The 18,587-nt window shown below is 37.1% G+C and overlaps 1 protein-coding gene across 2 annotated transcripts in view; it reads left to right on the plus strand.

The window, feature by feature from the left end:
* Positions 1-18,587, plus strand: part of GPC6 (glypican 6) — a 1,119,539-nt gene that overhangs the window by 318,868 nt on the left and 782,084 nt on the right. The gene's annotated exons all lie outside the window — the stretch shown is intronic.

Below are 18,587 nucleotides of genomic sequence, written 5' to 3' on the forward strand. Positions count from 1 at the left end.
TGCAGGTGTGATGAGTTAAGATGTGGAATTGATCTTAATATTAATTATCAATTCCAATATTAAGATATTGGAATAGGGTGGGCCCCTGATCTTATAGGATTAGTATCTTTATAAGAAGAAGTAGAGACACACGGGGAAAAGTGATCTTGTGACAATGGAAGTAGAGATTGGAGTGATACATCTCCTAGCGAGGAATGGCAAGGATGCCAGCAAATGCCAGAAGCTAGAAGGCATGGGGGGATGATCCTTTGTAGATTTCATAGGGAACATGGTTTTGCTGACACCTTGATTTTGGACATCTAGCCTCTAGAAATGTGAGGCCATAAATTTCTGTTGTTTTAAGCCACCCAGACTGTGGTACTTTATTATGGCAGCCCCAGGAAACTAATACACATACTATAAAATTCAACAGTTGAAGCACAGAATTCATTGATTTTTAGTGATATACAAAGTTGAGCAACCTGAGCCCAATTGAGTTTTAGAACCTGTTCATTACCCAGAAAGTTCCTTGCATTGGTTTGCCATGCCCCAGGCAACTACTAATCTGCTTTCTGTCCCCATAGATTTGGCCGTTATGAACATTTCATATTAACAAAATCATCAAACATACAGATTTTTGCATCTGGTTTCTTTCAATTAGAATAATGTTTTGGGAGTTCATCCATGTGATACAGGGTTTTTTTGCTTGTTTGTTTTCATTTTTGTTTTTGTGGCCTTAATTTCCCCGAAGACAATCTACATGTAATGACAAACCCTGGGATGTGCCTAATATACTCTTTTGGCCAAACAAGAAAGTGTTGGAAGGGAACGTGAATTGTCATTGTTACAGGACTTTAAACTCCATTGATGGGATATCTAAGGAGATGTTGTTCCATGACTTTGTTTAATTTGGTGGATCTCAAACTTGAGCATGTATGGGAATCACCCAGAGGACCGGTTAAAATGTCAATTGCAGAGTCCCTTCTCCAGTTTCTGATTCGTTGGGCCTGTGCTGGGGCCGGGAATGTGCATCCTTAACCAGTTCCCAGATGCTGCTGCCGGGCCACGGAGCATCCTTTGAGGATCACGGCTTTAACCAGAGGCCACATTTAGTGGTGTTAGGGCTCTTTTCTTTTCCATTGCTGTCAATTCCTGCCTTCTTCTCAGTGACTTATAATAAGTAGGAGAGATTACTGTTTCTTAACCCGGAGTGGCCTCTAGTCCACATACATCTTTGAAAGCTCCATTTAAGTTTTGATAACTATTATCCATGCCTTCTGTGGAATATCGCATCTCCTGAGAGCTTTTGGTTTGCAGGATAAAATTTAAAAATCAATCAGCTTAATGTCATCTCTGTGCTGCATGCCTTCTTGAGATCATAGTCACTTGCCCTATTTTAGAGAAGTCTCAGATCTACAAAGCTGCTGAGAATTGCTACCAATTTTTTTTCTTTTTTTTTCAACCAGCAAGCTAGATTGAGGCTCAGTTGCTTAAATGCACACAGATTGGTCAAAGTCTCCAGTGAATCAGTAATAAATGACATTTTCTTGGAATCATAGGCATGCCATTAACTTAGTTTTGCTTCTGTGTGTTTTTTCCCCCTTTATGTCTAGTTTAACTAGGAAAACAATCTGAGTTATATTGTCTCTTCCATTTAGTGTGTGATCTCATAGCTGCTACTGCTATCTGTTGTTATAGTAAGAGTAAATACTTAAACTCAATAATACTAGTTAAAAGCATGTTACAATGAAAACAGGTCATTTGTTCGGTGGTAGGTCCAAATTTTGTGAGGTCTGAAGCATATATAAAAGGAGAGGGAAGGGCATCCTTTTTTTTTTAAATATATGAAATTTATTGTCAAATTGGTTTCTGTACAACACCCAGTGCTCATCCCAATAGGTGCCCTCCTCAATACCCATCACCCCCCTTCCCCTCCCTCCCACCCCCCATCAACCCTCAGTTTGTTCTCAGTTTTTAAGAGTCTCTTATGCTTTGGCTCTCTTCGACTCTAACCTCTTTTTTTTTCCTTCCCCTCCCCCATGGGTTTCTGTTAAGTTTCTCAGGATCCACATAAGAGTGAACACATATGGTATCTGTCTTTCTCTGTATGACTCATTTCACTTAACATAACACTCTCCAGTTCCATTCACGTTTCTACAAAGGGCCATATTTCATTCTTTCTCATTGCCACGTAGTACTCCATTGTGTGTATAAACCACAATTTCTTTATCCATTCATCAGTTGATGGAAATTTAGGCTCTTAGGGGCATCCTTTTTTAAATGATAAGCATACAGAAGAATTTTATATTTTATAAAAAATATACAATTTCATATTAAGTGGATATTTATAGTGAATAAAGTAATCGTAACATTAAAGACAAAGTTCACACAATCTGCAGAAATTACTTTTATTTATTACCTGCCTAACATACCTGTGTCCTTTGTCCTATCTTTACAGTTTAGGGCTGTATACTCTTTGATGGTACCTGCCTCTGGAGTGGAGTTTATAATATTTCTTTACAAAGAATGGGAAGTAAATACTGTCTTTTCTCTAGCTTGGTTGATTGAAATTGGTCATGTAGTACTGAAAATTCAGCAAAATTTGTTTCTGCTTCACACGTCACTATCGATAATGTTAACAGTAAGACCCAATGCATCAAGGTAAAACAAAACGCCCAACCTCACCTACTAGCGTTTGCTTTTTAAAATAGGGCTGCTACTGGTTTAGACCTGAAAACCACAAATCCAACTAAACTGAGTTTTATGTAATTCCCACCAAGGAAGGAAAGATGTATGATGCCTTGATTATTGTGTACATTACATTATCGAGAATATTTCATACAGGTGAGATTTTTTTACTGGACATCATTAAGAACCAAATCCTGCATTTACAATTTTATACTATATCTCATGATTGGATAAGTTTTCTACAGAAGCTCTTTAACTCCATGTGTTTGAATCACTTTTTCCTTTCCTCAGCTACCATAAACTTCTTTGCAGGGCACTACAGGACATGTTTTGATGGTGGCAGGATCTGTAGCCTGGTTTCTTTCACATCCTGAGTCAAGTGGGCTGGTGGGATTCTGGGACGCCATTACTATACTAGCAATAACTTAACTTTATACAGAAGTTATAGAAGCTTCAGAAACATATCTTACTGAACCCAAATCACAAATATTTCCAAGTCAACTGTATCTTACTTACACTCCAAAAATTCCTACAGGCTCTCTAAGGTTATCTTGACATAAAGGAAAACATTCTTTTTTAATTTCTCCCTTTTTTCGAAAGTTTACGAAAACAAACGGCTATGTGAGCATATGGCTGTGGCCCAACTAGTACCCAACTAGTGAGTCTCTATTAAGGCTCAAGTACACTGACTTCATGGGAATTCCAACTCTACCTTTGCTATGAAAACTAGCTCTGGAGTATGCTGTAGAAGAGAGAGAGAGAGAGAAGAAAAAGATTTTTCAGTGGGAGAAATAATGCATATTAACTATGAGAGTAGAGTTGATTCTTATTTATTTTATAGACTTGTCCTGACTAGACTTGAAATGACAATCAGAGATGTAGAGCTTCTGTGATTTTTTTTTTCTTTTTTAATGGGTATGTTTTTAAGAATGACTGGGGAGGACTAGATGAGAAAAGAGACTTGATTAAGACCCTTGAGGCCTGTGATTAAGTTTCTTATCTGAAGAGGCAATTAAAATTGTTGAAAGCTTATGTCTCAGTCAGATTGGGCTGCCATAACAAAATACCATAGACTAGGTGGCTCCAAAAAACAGAAATTTATTTTCTCACAGTCCTGGAGACTGCAAAGCCCAGGGTGAAGGTCTGGCAGGATTCGGTTTCTGGCGAGAGCTCTCTTCCTGGCTGCCTTCTCTCTGTGTCTTCTCATGGTCGAGAGAGATCTCTCCTCCTCTTCTTTTAAGACCACAATCCTATTGAATTAGGGCCCCATCCTTAGGACTTCATTTAACCTTAATTACCTCCCAAAGACCCCATTACCAACTACCATCACTTTGGGGTTGGAACTTCAACATAGGCATTTTGGGGGGATACGTTCAGTTCACAATGGCTTAAGAGAAGAGACAGGGCATGATTGAAATGGTGACTTGGAAAGACAAGTGTATCTGCCTCAATGATAAATTGAAAGTCAGTGTTGGAGCTCCTGGCCCATACTTCTGCATTCTTACACACTTTACATTTTTTCACTATCTACAAGCCACTACAAAGCTTTCCCCAAAGTACTTTTATGTGTTTTTAAATGTTACTTTTCTTAGGCTCTAGAAATATTTTAGAAGATCTAAAAGTAAAAGTTTTACCTTACTGATTTAAATTTTTTTTCATTAAAAACAATTTTTTAAATGTTTATTATTGAGAGAAAGAGAGAGAGAGAGAGAGAGAGAGGGAGGGAGCAAGACAGGACATGTGTGGGGGAGGGGCAGAGAGAGAGAGGGTGACACAGAATCCAAAGCAGGCTCCTGGCTCTGAGCTATCAGCACAGAGCCTGACACAGGGCTCAAACCCACCAACCACGAGATCATGACCTTAACTGAAATCAAGAGTCAGATGCTTAACCAGCTGAACCACCCAGATACCTCAGTTATCTTGCTGATTTTTATCAATACTTCCCTATTAGATGACCAACAAATTTTTCTTAAAGACTCTGTCCCAGTTGTATTTACCAACCAGAAAGAAAGCATGCAGTCACCTGAAGAATACATTATGCATGTGGCAGAACTCACAATATTGTCATTATCTGTTTTTTTTTAAGCCTGTGTTCATTTAACAGACACTCAGTAGCCCCTTTTATGTGCCAGGTGTTATGGATTCATCTGTTAGTAAAACAGACGAACGTCTATAGCTTTGTGGAGATTTACATCCCAGGATTTTTTTTTTCTGAAAGGAAACAAAACATTGTCATTCTATTCTTGGTTAGTGAACATTTATCTGGTTTTAAAATTAGTTTAGCCTTGGAATGAAATTTTTCGTTTATAATTAAATGTAAGTTAGGTTTTAGCTCCTATTCATAGTCAAGTCAGAGTGGCTTTAAGTTACAACAATAATCTGCATTTAAATAGAAATCCTTCCTGCCAGCATCTATGGCATAGCATGAAAATATCATTTTTACAAAGGGTATTGTTCTGAATATATAACTTACTATATAATTAAACGTAAAAGTGTTTTAGATTTTTATATCACTTAAAGAAGCAAGAGGATTTTTTCACATTAACCCTACTGAGCTTTTTGAACAAGAAAAATTGCCATTTTGAGTCCTTACAATTGCTTTCTGAAGTTTTAATTCCTAAAAGATGTATTCTGCAAGATACTGAAGGTCACACTATGTAGTAATGACACTGAATTCCAAGTCCGTACATCGAGGTCATGCTTCATATGGATATCAATACTTAGGGTCGACATTTCGCAAAAGCAGACTGTGTTATGCCTGAACACACTGGGAATACCTCATTCTCCCTGAGATACTTTTTCTCTAAGTATTGCAATTGCTGCCCCTTTTAATAGATGAGAACATTGAGATCAGAAAAGCATGACTTCCGTCAATTTTATTCCTAATAAGTATCAAAGTCAGCATTAGGATTAGCTCCATAAATAGTTTTATTAACAAAAGCAACTTAATGTATAATAAAAACAAAAATTTCAGTGGTCAGGCAGAAATAAAGAAGATAGTTCTGTTAAAAATACGTGTCAGGAGAGAGCCATAGCAACTGATTCTCTAACTTCCTATGTATGTGTCCCTAGAAGCCTGGAAAAGGAAGGATGTATTGAGAATAATAGGCATATCAATTCATGAGGGGAGGTATGACTTTGGTAGAAAGTATTATGAAATGAAACTAAGAGAGAGCATTTTGATTTGCAATGTTTACCACCACTACCCCAATGCATGTTTTTACATAAGATATCAGTGGATGTCAAGGACTTAATACTACATTGATGTTTAAGTAAGTTTTCTGGGTGTTGAGAGAGGGCTTCTTGTGTCTGTAGCTTTCTGATTATCTGCAGGTCAAGAATAATGATTAGTGTCGTGTTTTAGAAGGACTCTCATTGTTGCTTTGAGTTTTAAATAACAAAATATAAGTGACAGTCTTTTGCCCATAACAAGGGCAATGCAAATGTTAATTACCATTATTTCTCTCAGTGTCATATTTGCTTAAATTGCTTCATCCTAAACTGAGGTTGTTGTAAAATGGTGCGGGCATCCAAGATGTCACAGATGTCAGAAAACAAACAGAGAAACGAACTGGGGGCCTTACAGCGTGCTCCCCAAACGTTCAGGCTTAAGGGATCAATAAACTTCCATATCAAAATTTGGAAACTGGCACAGGGCTGCCCATTTTTTAAATTTTGTTCAAAAAATACTTTTTTGAAAAGGCTACAACATTGATTGTCAACTCCCCTTTCATGGAAAGGACAGAATCTCAGACTGAAGAACAGACCTTTCCATTGAACGTATTCAGCTTGATTAAATACTTGCTGTATTTGTCTTTATTTTTCTCATTTCGCATAAGGCCGCCGAGCACTTCGGCATGAGTCGACAGTTCTGGTATTTGGGAACTTCTGCCGTCACCCATAGGTGCTCCTGTCTCAGAGCAGCTCCCTCTAGGTCACGTTTACCTTGGAACAGAGCTGCGTTATTGTGGATTGGGTGCCAGGCAGGTGGGGGCTCAGTCTACTGTGCCAGGAACAGTGGAAGTCAAAGCTGCTGTCAACCCTTCTAGATAGGTAGCCCACTTTTCCATAGTGGAGGCCTCAAGCATACATCCAGGTAGGGCTTTGCCTTTTCCCTTGGGAAGTATTTCGGAATTTGCTCAGATGTTCAAAAAAGAGCCCAGAATAGAACTACCTGACAATCTAGCAATTACACTACCAAAGAATTTAAACAAAGGGTAAAAAAGTGCTGATGTGAAGGGGCACATGCAGCCTAATGTTTATAGCAGTGTTATCAACAGTAGCCAAATTATGGAAAGAGCCCAAATGTCCAATGGTTGATGGATGGATAAAGAAGATGTGGTATTTATATACAATGGAATACTGCCCAGCGATGAAAAAGAATGAAGTCTTGCCGTTTGCAACAACGTGGATGGAACTAGAGGGTATTATGCTAAGCGAAATAAGTCAGAAAAAGGTGAATATCATATGATTTCACTCATAGGTGGAATTTGAGAAACTCAGCAGATGAACATAGAGGAAGGGAAGGAAAAATAAGATAAAAAGAGAGAGAGAGGCAAAGCATAAGAGACTCTTAACTACAGAGAACAAACTGAGGGTTGCCGAGGGGGGTGGTGGTAAGTAAGGGGGATGGGTTAAATGGGTGACGGGCATTAAAGAGGGCACTTTTCAGAATGAGCACTGGGTGTCATATGTAAGATATGAACCATTGGGTTCTCTTCCTGGAGCCAAGACTAACTACACTGTATGTTAACTAACCTGAATTTAAATAATAAAAAAAAAAAAGTATAGAATTTTCAAATCCCTATGCTGTATACCTGAAATTAATGTAACTTTGTATGTCAACTAAACTTCAACAATAAAAATTAAAAAATAAATTATCCATAAATAAATAAATAAGTAAATGCTAAAAGCAAACAAACAAAAGAAAAAGAGCCCAGAGATCATAAACATGTTGAAATTTTGTGACTCTCTAACAGAGTCACACCGTAACAAATACTTTATTTTATTGACTTGGGAAGGGCACCCCAGCTACCTGAATGAGATAAATGCCTTGGCTAATAAGGAGTGTCCCACTGATATAGTACTTCTGCCCCCAAACAAAGATTTTGTGGCTGCTGTTCTGTTGATTTTTAGAACATAGGTATTAATTATCTAAACAACGAATATGCAACACTAATACTGAGCTCTAAATTCTCTCTTCTTCTCCCTCCTGAGGCTCAGTCTTCTGTATCTGTTCCCTTCTGATTGGTTCTGACTTTGTTTTAAAGGTGCTTAAAGGTAATGCATAGTGTGTGTGTGTGTGTGTGTGTGTGTGTGTGTGTGTGTGTGTGTGACAGAGAGAGAGAGAGAGAGAGAGAAAGAGAGAGAGAGAGAGAGAAATAAAACTGCCTTACTAATGCAGGATACCTTCTTTTTAATACTATAGGAATGATTGTAATAGTTAGAAGCTAAGAGACGAAAGGCTAAAATACAGTAGGAACCCCTATACTCTCTCACATTCCTGGGCCCAGTACTGAGCATTTTGGAGCTGATGTAGCAGGTCTGACATTTGCAATCTGTGCTCAACTTACTGCCATCTCTCAACCAGTGGAAGCAGAGAAAAAAGAGCAGGGGATAGCACCCCCCAACCCCCAGTCCTTTGAAAGGTATAGTGTAATGCAAGAGTGAGTGCATTGGTTCAAATTTCATTTGCCCAAATCTTAAGTCATGTGACCACCACTGACTTGCAATGGGTTCTGGGCAATGCAGTCTTGTGCTGGGCTCGCTCCTTGCTGAACTTCACAAGTTGCAGTGTGAAAGGGGTGAATGAATATGATAGACCATGAATAGCCAATTCCCTTTCTTAGGAGTGAGTCCTTATTGCCACTGATTATTTTGAGATGACAACAGCACCAAACAAATGGCATGGGTGGGGTGGGGGTAGAAACATTTTGAGCGGTGACACATTCAGTTTTCAGTGCTTTGATTTTAAATTGAAAATGACATGATATACTCAAGCAGCTGTTCTCAAAGTCTTCTGCAGGGAGCTTTGCAGGTTCCAGAGACCATTTTCAGAGATTGTGCAAGATCAAAGCTATTTTCATACTAATTGTAGGAAGTTCTTTGCTCCTTTTTATTCTCATTTTCTCATGAATGAGCAGTGGAGTTTTCTAGGGGCTTTGCCCTATGTGTGACTTCACTGCTCTGAAGGATAATAGAAAGTGTGCCTGTCTGTTCATCTATTTAAACACTTCTCAGTGGTAATCTCTAATACAATATAGTTTAGATTTTTTTTTAAAGCTTTTGGGTTTTTGTTTTGTTTACAATTTTTAAGAATGTAAGGGGTCCTGTGACAAAACAGCTTAAACATTGTGGTGCTGAAGTATAATGCATTTTATCTTTAGACTTTAAAGCCCAACCTAATTCTTTAATAAGGCGTTTAGTTAAACAAATGAAATATCATGAAACTATTTTTGATCTCAGAGTTTAGCACCTAAACTCTGAAAGAATGTGTTCCTGCTTCTAGGAAAACTTTTGTTGGTTTTACTTCCACTGTATGATGTCATTTTGCCACTCAAAACCAAATCATGAATAGAAAATGGCAATTGCTTTCAGCATTTCTTCTCATAAAGGAAAAAATCGCTTTTTATCAGCAAGGTTAAAGGGTTACAGAGAAATTTATGATATTAGTGTTCATTCACTCTACCTGGTGTGTGTTGTGGGGGGAGAAAAAACCCCACTTTGATGTTCTACGATGACAGCTAACTTGAGAATTTCTCCACATTTGCTCAGCCTGACAAAAAGAAGCCATTCAGTTAGACATAAAGAGGCTGCCTTTTCATTTTGCCCCAGCATTTCAGCCCATCAACCGTGTTTTAAATGCTAAAATTATATAGCTAAGTACTTTCTGAGAGATTTGAGAATTGTTCCCTCTCTTAGAAAAAGTATAATAAGTAAATTTTGACTTTGGCTTTGCTATCCCTAACATTACTGTACTTTATTATTTTTGGTTTCCTTCTAAAGAAAAGTATGAAACCTTTGATTAAGAAATACAGATGTACCCGTTACTTTACAAGACCTTGAGAGAGCACTTGCGAATTATTTTTTGTATCTAAATTAGGGGAGGCAAAGAAATTTGGACAGGCACTGGGGATTGGACAGTCTTAAGGCGTCTTAGCAGTTCACTTTAAAATGAAGAGCTGAGAAACACTATATTATTCACTCTAGGAAAAGAAATGCCCTTCTCTTGCTATTATATCAGATTCTTAGACACAAACATGACCAATATAGGATGCATATTTTTGTCTTCAGTTTTCCTTATTTCTTCCTCTGTCTCATCTAATTACAGTATTGCCAAACCATAGGAACAAGAACATTTGGAAATTTCCAGAACCTTACCACAATAAAGCATGAATTTTATAATTTACATATCGTGCTGAAATCTTCTGTGCCACGATGTGACAGCGTCTTTTCATTCAGACAGAATTTACCAGTACTGAATATTAGGCATTTTGTGAAATAGATATTTGTGTGCACATTTCATGGTGACATTTTTGGGGTTTGGATTCAGAGATTCAGAGATTAATTTGCTTTTCATAATGTGCTTAGTGGATGACGGGGTCGGGGGGTGCTCGAGACAGAATCGGACTCCTGGACTGTAGACTTGATTCCCTACAAGGCAGCTGAGTGTATTGAATAAGAAATTTAACTGCTTGTGCCTTACTTTGTTACCTTTGACTTTCTAGCTGTGCAGTCTGGGCAAGTGACTTCTGTCTATGTCTCAGTTTTGTCATCTACAAAGTGGGGATACTATCATTCTTACATCACAAGGCTATTGGATGGATTATAAGAACTAGTTTACATAAAATTCATAGAACAGTTCCTGACTCATAAGCACTATCAACATGTTACTGCTATTATTATGATCTGTAAAATGAGAAGATTATCAAGATAAACCCTGAGATATCTTCCAGCTCTAATATTTTTATTTAATTGAAGGAGTAGAAAGACGGACTCATAGTGCCACATTTTTGTGGAAAATCTCACCCAAGTTTTGTTGTCTTGTGGTTCATATTATTGTTTTTGCACACAGCACCCTCTCCCCTCCATATCCCAGACCTGCCGTGTGCTCAGGGGCCACTGTCCCCCTGCTGCATGACCACAGGAAGCTCCCCTCCTCAGGTTTACAAGAAGATTTACACACAGCCTCCCACCAAAGTCCTGCTTTAGGTCCCTGTCTGACTCCCTTTCAGGTCCTCTCTTCCTACTGCCTCAAACCAGGACTTCCCCTCAGGCTGAGAAGCCTTCCCAGAGCTCCTTCATCCCATGGTGCACAGGGACCTGACCCAGGAGCCCCCGACACAGACAGCTAAGTCCAGACTTGAATGCTTTACATGGTTTAGCAGGTGTGAGAACACACATTTCCACCTTTAAAATGAGAGCAAGATGATGCTTCATAGGTTCTTTTCAGAAACTTACTTGCTTCTTAGGTCTCCCCAGAGCCTATAGCCCAGATCAACAATGGCCCTCCTTCAAGAAATTGGTTTTATCATCTTTCCCTGCTTGGGAATTCAGGATCCCTTCCTCTAAGGAAAGAGATAGGAAAACAGCAGCTGTTCCTAACCCCAGAAAATTTAGATTAAGAAGGTGAGTCTGCATTTTGACGCAAAACTATGTATCTCTCTGTCTCCATTGTGTGGATTCTAGAAAAGGATCTTTGCTTCCCTCTTGCATAACAAGAAGCTCTTTAAAAGTGGGGGGGTTTGTTTGCTGGTTGGTTTTTACCAATACAAACTGTCTTTGAGGAAAAAAACAGTATTCTTCCTTTCATTAAAATTTATTTTCAAGTTATCATGCAGTGTGGTGTTGGCTTCCGGAGTTGAACACAGTGATTCATCTTTTTCCTATGACATATGACACCCAGTGCTCATCCTAAAAAGTGCCCTCCTTAATGCTCCTCACCAATTAAACCCATCCCTCCACCAACCCCTCCTCCAGCAACCCTCAGTTTGTTCACACAGATACACAATGCTGGAAGCTTTTTAAAAAAGAATGACTATTGAGATATTGTGTGTGGGTGTATATGTGTATGTGTATTTACTTAACACATTTCATTCAAAATTTTGCTCATACTGATTGTCTTCTGCCCATACTTTCCAACCATGGATTTGTGATTTTTTTTTTTTTTTAAATTTTTTTTTTTTCAACGTTTATTTATTTTTGGGACAGAGAGAGACAGAGCATGAACGGGGGAGGGGCAGAGAGAGAGAGGGAGACACAGAATCGGAAACAGGCTCCAGGCTCTGAGCCATCAGCCCAGAGCCCGACGCGGGGCTCGAACTCACGGACCGCGAGATCGTGACCTGGCTGAAGCCGGACGCTTAACCGACTGCGCCACCCAGGCGCCCCATGTGATTTTTTTTTTTAATGTTATAACCGAAAGCCTACTGTACATGAATATGTGTTTGAGGAAAAGGGGCGGGGAAGGGGTATGGTGTGATGGAGAATACTTCAGCAAAATATTAAGATAATATCATTACCTTAAAAAAAATCAAGACCCTTAACACGCTAGTTTCTGCCAGGTATTTTTCCCCTTGTTAACCATGTTTTGAAACAATTTCAAATTTACAGAAATGTTATAAAAATAGTACAAAGAGTTCCTTTATACCCCTCCCCCGGATTCACCAGTGGTTAACATTTTATCATGTTTTCCCCTTTTCGGAATTTTTTGAGCCTAAGTTGCAGACACGATGCCCATCATCTTTTCATTTCTCCCCATCATTTTATTGAGAACATTTTCAAACATACAGAAAAATTAAAAGTATTTGTGGTGAATACCTCTAAACCCAGTGCCTACATTATTCTTCCATTACATTTACCAAACTTGTTTTATTACAGGTCTGTTGTCCATTTATGTGTCCATCCTTCCATCCCATTGCTTTTTGAACAACTTTATTATGTATAATTTGCAAACCATAAAACTCGCCCTTGAGGTCATTTTAATCCACAGTCACATCATAGGAAATCATAGCTAGTTTGGTGAATTCTAACCAAAGCAGCCCATTTCTCAATATAAGTGCCTCTCATTTTGTAGAAGGAGACTGATCTCAGTGAGGGACCCTGACCTGTAATCCAGGATCCAGGATCCCTGATGGTTGGAGCCTCAGACAATCGTATTACTGTCTCTGAATCTCAGTTTTTGGAAATCTGGAATAAGGCCATTTGAGCCATTGATCAACTAATTTCTTGAGGCCCTAAGATGCAGCCCTTCTAAATGCTAGTATTCCCATTTCTTCATACTCTGCACAGTGTAGTACATTACACCTTTTGTTTGCTTTCCTCAGAATTAATCCTGATGACATCATGTGGAGCAAGTTAGCCTGAACATTTAAGGGGATAAAACACTTATGCCTTGAGGACTCTTCGCGAGCGAATCATTTATACATAGCATTTGTGGCATTCTGCTGTGAAATGGAATCTTGCTGTTACTAATGCAGAAGCCTGCTGGTAAATGCTCAGACTGTACATATTAGCCAGCTGGTGGCTGAATTCTGACTATTGAGCTGCCTAGAATTGGAATAATTAATTTTCCTGGAGAAAGTGCGTTGTGGTTGTAGCTTTTTGGATTTGTGACTGTAATCTGTAATCACCAGGGAATTTATTTAGATTTGCAATTATACTAGAGTTAGTAATTTATAGTAGAGATGGGAGCTTGCTAAATAGGAGGCATAGAGCTGTGAGTTTCCATTAATAGTTTTGTGAGCTTTGTATAATACCCAAGCTGTTAGCAAAGAACTATTAGCTAAATAGTCAGTTCATGTTCGTCTTATCTAATGAAAGCAGAAACCAACGTGTTTACCTCAGGAGTTTTTCCATTTATTTAAAATATGGTTTTCTTTTGCATGAAAAGAGAGTGTCACTCTAAAAGCTTATATTTTAAAGAAGTGTGATTATAAATAATGGCTGCCTAGATATATAGCATTGTGTTTTTTAATATATTCCAGTAATATCGTTCTTCTTATTGTGACTAAAAATTAACATGCCATCCTCTGTTAAATACTGTATCGTGAAGGAAAGAATATGTGAATTGACTCTTTTTTAAAATTATGCATTTTCTTTGTATAGAAAGGATTTTTTGATAAAAAGAGTATTCTTACTAATACATACCAATTATTTTAAAGAGATGCTTATGTGCAATTATGTAGATTAGTCATAGATTAGCCAAGAAAGTAGACATGACTAATAGGAAATCATAAAAGTTGCCAAGAAGGCTTTATCTTGTAGTTTGAAATAGCCTTCTTTATACTTTGCAACCATTCTACACATTTATGGGTATAATTCTGCATAGTTGTGCAATTTATGAAATTGTATTGTTGCTCACATGATTAAGAATTGACTTTTTTTAAAAAAAAGGCAGATGCTTTATTTCATATCCACATTATAAGATGAAATATTATATGTGATAACTATAGTGTGATGAATTTGCATCCCTGGATTACTGAGGCTCACAGCTGCTCAACTAGGGCCCCAAGAATCTGATATGTTATAGAGTTCAGAATTTTGTTTATTTTAGAAAGTTAATTCACTGTCTATGCAATATAGAATAGAACATCCCCAATGGAATCAAGCAGTGTATTAATATTTCTACAATAAAACAGGGATATTCCCTCTTTGTGAGATCCATAGATTATAAGTAACATCCTATCAGTGTGGAAATTAATTATCAGTTAACACCGTTTGGATTAATGCTAGTGTTTCTGGTTTTCACAGTGTTTAGATTTTAAATTTTTTAGAATGTTTTTATTTATTTTTGAGACAGAGAGAGACAGAGCATGAGCAGGCCAGAGAGAGAGGGAGACACAGAATCTGAAGCAGACTCCAGGCCCTGAGCTGTTAGCACAGAACCTGATGCAGGGCTTGAACTACTGACTGTGAGATCATGACCTGAGCTGAAGTCGGACGCTTAACCGACTGAGCCACCCAGGCACCCCCACAGTTTTTAGATTTTAGATTTACAGATAAGAATTGAGGACTTACAATATAATGATTGCTATTTCACAGTGTATTTTTGGGTGAGTTCCATAGAGCCTTTCCAAAGAAGCCATCTAAATTGAGTATCATATTCTATGAACATCAAAAGTTAAATGTTAGACCACAGTATAAATAGATATATTTTTAATGTTTATTTACTTTTGAGAGAGAGAGAGAGAGAGAGAGAGAGAGAGTGTGTGTGTGTGTGTGTGTGTGTGTGTGTGTGAGCAGGCGAGGGGCAGAGAGAGGGAGACACCGAATCTGAAGCAGACTCCAGGCTCTGAGCTGTCCGCACAGAGCCCGGCGCGGGGCTTGAACCCATGAACCGTGAGATCATGACCTGAGCCAAATTCGGTCACTCCACCAACTGAGCCACCCAGGCAACAGTATATTTTTTAAAGGGTTTTTTTTACATGTGTTGTTTCTGTTGGAAGTATGCTCTAGTCTCAAATTGACAGAGGTAAAATAGGCATATCCCAACCACAGCTTTGTTCATTAATGTATTTGAGTCCTTGTCCTAATTTTTTCCTTTCCTAAAATTCAATTCCCTTCAAAATATCTGGAAATTCCTGTAAGTTTTCTATAAGCTCTAGTTGTTCATAAGCTGGAAAATAGCAATATAATAAATGAATGTCATTATTATTTTAAATAAATATTTGCTTCCTTTTTCCTTAGGAAGGATATTACTTGAGATTATTCCAAACTAACTGTCTACTACTAAGCTAGCTTTGGGACCAGAAATCCATATTTAGTAGGTATCAAAAGGAGATATTTGACAATCTTCAGTAAATAGAACTGTTGGTTATTTGAAAACAAATATTGTTCTAAGAGTTGTGATAAGCAAGGATCATAAAAATAGTCTCTACAGTATTTTCATTGAAGGGAATTAAAGTTTAAACACTAAGGTAAAACAGACTGTGGCATGTATTGATTTGAATGTAACTCATAAAGACAAATAAATAATATTAAAGAGATCACTCTAATATAGAAGGATGCAATCATGCAGGCTTGGGTTCTGTTCTTAGACTTTTAAGTAAAAGAAATAAAGCAAACTTTGAGGCAGGGAGACACAAATGCCCATTAAATTGCCTTTGAGTACAGTTGAAAGAAGACTGTAATTCCATCTATCTTGACTAAAATTAGAGAGGTTAAAATAGATTTTAGCTTCTACATGTGTGAATAATGGTGCAGATTTTGTTTTTAATTAATATATATATATATGTATATATATATATATATATATATTTTACATGTCACATATTTATCAACTTGTTAAAAATAGAATCCATCTCAAATAAATATGGTAAAAATGCATGCAGAATACTTAGTAAAATGTTTGTGAATGGATATATGAGTAAACACAGTTAAGTGACATCCTTTGTAAAGCTGGAATCATGAAAACACTATATAAACTTATTTTTATTTTATTCCATGCAAAACTAACAATTCAAGCTTTAATTATTTATTGAATGTAAATTATTTATACTGTAACTGACAGAAGATAAAGGAACATTAAAATTCAAATTTTCAGATTTCTTTCTAGGTAATCACTTGGATCCAGTTTCATAGGTATACGTGTGCTTAGAACACTCTAAAGTAATTGTACGTGAATACTTACTTCTTAGAAACACTGAGCCTAGAGGCTGCCAGGTAGAAGGTATCCTGATTATTTGGTGTGTATATAAAAATGACAAATTCAGTTTACACTTTGAACCCCAAATTCTACTCCTTAGAATTTTTTCTGCAGATATACTTGGGGATGATTAAATTAATTCTGTTGTGTTTATAAAATGCAATTCTATAATAGCAATACAAATATAAAAAAGCTTTCTCTCTACTGAGATATTAAATGAAAAAAAGCTAAGTGCAGACCAATATGTATATTATGATACCATTCATATAAAGAAAGTGGAAAATACATACATTTGTGATTTGTGTACTTATGTACATGTCTATATTAGCTCTATATGAATAGAATAGTTCTGGGGAGAGAAAGTAAGGAATTATGACAATTACCTGTTGTAAAGGACATGAACTGAGTATAGACATAGAGGTGGGAGGGGCACTTTTACTATCTACCATTTTACACGTTTTGATGCATACCATGTGATTGTATTATTATTTAATTTTACAGTGAACATTTTTAAAAAGTGTTGTGCTTCAATTTCCCCACTTGTTCATTTGAGAAACGGATCAGTCGGAGCCTACATATAGTGTGTCTGTATGTAGTGGGGGCTGTAAGTGAAGACACGTTAGGAGAATACATCATGCTCTCATGGGCTGAAAAGGAGGAAGATCAGCTTGGCCTTTTTTTATTTTTTAATCATGTGAGATGTGGTCAGTTAATAATATTCCATAGCTAAGAGTCCACTTCGATTTAGAATCTGCATTAGCGAAAAATGGAAAGACTTTTTCGATTTGTATGATAGATATTAAAACTGATGGTGAAATTTCTATTTCTACATGAATATTAAAAGATTCCATTAGGATGGATGAGCCAAGAATAAATCAAAACATACATTAAGAATATTAAATTATGTGAATTAGAAAGTTATTTTTTTAAATGCTTGTGTGCTCAATCCTCTGTGGTTAATTGATCAAGTACTTGATATACTGAGGTTAGTTTGCTCACTTGCTGAGTTTTTGTAGCTCTGCATTGGAGGATATCATTGCATAAACATGTTATAATTAAAAACTTCTTTGTAACTGAGGGCCTCCTGGCTGGCTTGGTCTGTGGAGTGTGCAACTCTTGAATCTTGGGGTTTTAAGTTCGAGCTCCCTGTTGGGTATAGAGATTACTTAAAAATAAAAGTAAAAAAAAATTTTATAAGTGAAACCCAACCTTTATAAGCATAGTCTATGTACAGAGTAACTTGTCTTTCAACGTTCTTATAATTCCTCTAATCTGTTAACCAGGGCATCTACCACAGAGACATTCACATATGTGTCTCTTGCAAATAAAACCAATGTTGGAGCATCTTATGGAGAATTTACATAATTTGACAGTAAAGAGTTTAGAAACCTGCCCAATATATAGCAAATTGAATACTCAGGGGACAGCTTCCATTTTCTTTAAATGTCTTGTAGCTCTGGGACTAGTTGACGTTAATTATTTTATTTTATTTTATTTTATTTTATTTTATTTTATTTTATTATTTTATTTATTTTTTTAATGTTTATTCATGTTTGAGAGAGCAAGAGAGAAACAGAGCATGAGCACGGGAGTGGCAGGGAGAGAGAGGGAGGCACAGAATCTGAAGCAGGCTCCAGGCTCTGAGCGGTCAGCACAGAGCCGGACATGGGACTCGAACCCATGGGCCATGAGATCATCACCTGAGCCGAATTTGGACGCTTAACCGACTGAGCCACCCAGGCACCCAAACAATATTTATTTTAAATAAATGAACATATAATTTACTTTCCAATCACAAAATAACTTTTTGAAAACAATATGCCCAACAGTATTGAAAAACTTGACTGATGTTTAATATGGTGGCTTCTCTTTGAATTTCAGCAAAGTATAGGTACAGGGAAATTTGTATCAGTTAACTGCTTCCAGGGCTTATATGTGTTAGTTTTCTTTTTGTTTTTTATTCCAATATATAAAAGAATGTATAGTAATCTTTTCATGTCTTGTTCCATAAAATCTAATTTCTGCTAGTTGTACATATGCAGGTGATGAGCAATTTAAATTGAACTATTTTCTTTCTCGGAATGGAAACATAATGTTCTATCTGTGCATTGTTTTGTTCTTCAGTATCACATAATGTTAAAACGTGTGACTGATTGGCATATTACAAAGAATGGTAAGTGATATCATATATCTATACTATCATTATACAGTAGGATTATTGTGTCTTCCAACAAAGTGTATGCTCCGATGGATGGCATTACAGTTCTTCAATTCA

Source organism: Leopardus geoffroyi, chromosome A1, assembly GCF_018350155.1.
Source record: "Leopardus geoffroyi isolate Oge1 chromosome A1, O.geoffroyi_Oge1_pat1.0, whole genome shotgun sequence".
Lineage (NCBI taxonomy): Eukaryota > Metazoa > Chordata > Mammalia > Carnivora > Felidae > Leopardus > Leopardus geoffroyi.